Source organism: Bidens hawaiensis, unplaced genomic scaffold (genome assembly GCF_021521415.1).
Source record: "Bidens hawaiensis isolate Kalapana, Puna unplaced genomic scaffold, B.hawaiensis_p1.1 tig00021499_1, whole genome shotgun sequence".
Classification (NCBI taxonomy): domain Eukaryota; kingdom Viridiplantae; phylum Streptophyta; class Magnoliopsida; order Asterales; family Asteraceae; genus Bidens; species Bidens hawaiensis.
The window spans coordinates 371,019-374,194 of NW_027493336.1; positions in this window are offsets into that span (position 1 = coordinate 371,019).

Consider the following 3,176-nt stretch of genomic DNA (forward strand, 5'->3'; position numbering starts at 1 on the left):
CACATGAAAAGAAAGAAGAAAATGGAAGCATTCCACATGAGAGCATCCACAATGGCATGGGTTTCCTGATGTCCGGAAAAAGGTGGCAAGGGGCGGACTTGAATCAAGCGTACGCCTCCGTTGTAGCACCCAAGTCCAGTGAAGAAGCCTGGCTCTGTAGATGTGGGCCCCTCAACACTTGTAAACAATCTTGATTTTTACATTCGATCCACGAAGCCCCATCAAAATCAATTTCATCAACTGCCACGAAGTGGTTTCTCATCTAAGTTATTTGAAGTTTCAAATAGTTCATCTTCGTTGGTTGAGATTTAATTTGACGGACGATTATTAACCACTAGAAGAAGAAAACGACGCTGTTGTTAGTTTCAAGTAACTTCACCGACAATTTGATTTAAAGCAAGATCAATTTCTGTTCATCTAAGGTTTAAATCAAACAATTGTGTATCTCTGGCAAGAGGTGATGGTTGTGTTTAAGTAGGTGGGTGTACTCTTTTTTTCTTGAGGGTTAATCAGATCTAATGAAAGAGTGGTGGTACAGCTGGTTCTATATGAGGTTGTGATTGTGATAATGTGTAGTAGGTGGGTTATATATAAAATTGAAGATATTGTTAATAAAATTCTTAACTATAACTTTAGGTTAGATTAATATGTAAAACGAAAATAATAAAAGTGTTGTTCAAAAAGAAATTGTAAGAGTATTTTTATTTGATTAATTAGATATAAAATAGTAGGTTATAATGTGTCGGTTTGTGGAAGTTTGTTGTTGTGGAAGAAAGTATGAGTTTTTGAGAAAAATTTTGAAATCTGATGTGGCGGTTTGTTGATGTTTGTTGTTATGGATGCTCTTAGTATAAATATGAAAGAGAATTGCCTCCCACATGGAAAGTAGGAAGAATTTGGAAACTCTTTATAATGAGATGAGTTTCCATAGTAATATTCTTATATGCCTAGCTTGCACCCAGTAGTCCTAGTGGAGGGTGCGAAGCACCCGACGCGCACGGGCACGGGCGAAAGGCAAAGTGCGCAATGTGGCGCTTTAATGGTGCACTTTGCACTTCGCACGTTCGCATTGCCGTGAGCCGCCTTATTGTTTTTGAAAAATAGAAAGGAGACCAAGAAGTGACAAGCTATCATACACAGAGGACTAAAAGTAAAATATCTGAATTCTTGATCCTTCACCCTACGCGAATGGACAAGAATATTATTCTTCACGCTACGTACGTGGAGGGCAAAACACAGAACCAAGAAACTACATCTTCGTGCTACGTGAAGAACCAGCCTAGGTTGCTTCGCGCTATGCGTAGTGCCCATTTGCATGGATACACGTGTGGACACGTCGCATCACGTCAGACCACTTGGCATCTCAGTGATGACTTATCGATATTATGTCGGTTCGCGCGACGCGAAGGGCTTGATATCTGTTCCTCCGTGCGACGCGAGCACTACAAAAGTTGCTATAAATAGGGAAGCCTACAGCATGTTCATTTCACACACTAAAACACCTTATTTTCACATAGTTAACTTTGTTTTGTGTGCATTGTCTCATGGCACGTGCCAAGCTTCGAAGTTTTGACGGTTTACGCCCCGATACGCGATATAGAGTAGAAGTGCTACTTGATAAGTTTTAAATATTTATACTCCGAATACCCGTGTGAGGTGTCACACCCCGACCAAAGGCGGAACATGTCGGGGTGCAACGTGATTGGACAAATACACAAGACACTATTTAAAGTGACAATATTTAATCAACTCATTTATTTCATAAATCAATAATCAACACCTCTCATTCACACAAACAAATTGAATACAAGTAACACTTATATTGTTCGTTTTACTAATACCCTAATAGTCTTGGTAACGTTTTTCATCAAGACCTCGAGTCAACAAAAGTTAAACCTATAACATTTCATAAAATAAAGTTTGTCAACACAAAGGTTGGTGAGCAATTCATAAGTTTGAGCATATAAGTATATAGTAATAAAAGCCACAAAACGTGTATACAAAACAATAAATAAAAGCTATAAACTTGGATAAAATAGATATCGCTAATAGTTTTACGTTAACGACACCTAGCTATAAGGGGATGCCAAATAGTCTAGGATTTTATTGACAATTGCTAAACACATTAACACCACCTAGCTACAAGAGGTTGCCAAGTAGTCTAGGATTTAATAGTTATCGTTAATTGCATTACGTTAACGACACCTTGCTATGAGAGGTTGCCAAATGGTCTAGGATTTAAAGTTCCACCATCCAAAAGCGATAAACACATAGGCAAATAAGCATAGAACACCAAATCGAGCAATTATTCAAGTAAAGTATACAATTACGTTTGTGGGTTTAAGATTCAAGTAGATAAAGCATTTAGTTTGATAAGTATGAAATGTTACCCCAAAACGAAAGATGGAAAAAGGGGTATTAAAGTACTCACCTCGATTGATGAATTGAGAACTAACTAATGATGGACATATAGAAAGCTTGTGAACAAAACGAACGAATCCGACTTTAAACGATAAACACCTTAGCTAAAAATAAATGATGTAATATATTAATGAACTTGAAACCATGATGAAACTATATTGGAAACAATGAACGATGAGGTTCGGTTGTAAATCGGATTACCGGTTAATTTGTTAATGATTAGGGGCTCGTACTTAATTGATAATTTAAAATAAAATATTATTATTTTATTGGGCTTTTAAATGACCAAACCAATATCAAAATAGAAACAAGACGGACTTAATTTAAGAGTTCGGTTTTATAAAAATAAATAGATAATAAAGTTTATAATAATATTATTAATGATAAGATGATAATGATAATAATAATTCTAAAAAGATATGTTATATATATATATATACATATATATATATACATATATATATAGATATATAAGATAATAATAATAATAACAATAACTATTTCTAATAATGCTAATATAGTATAATAATTATAACAATAATTATTATTAATAATACTAATATTAATAGTTATAGAATAGAAATCTTGGTATTAATTATAATGTTGTTAAATAAAAAGATAATAATAATAATAATAAATAATATTGATAGTAAATAATGATACCATACACGATGTTGGTTCGATTTCTGAATGAGTTCACAAAATAGATATAATAGTATTATTGCTAATAATTAATAATAACAATATGATTTTTA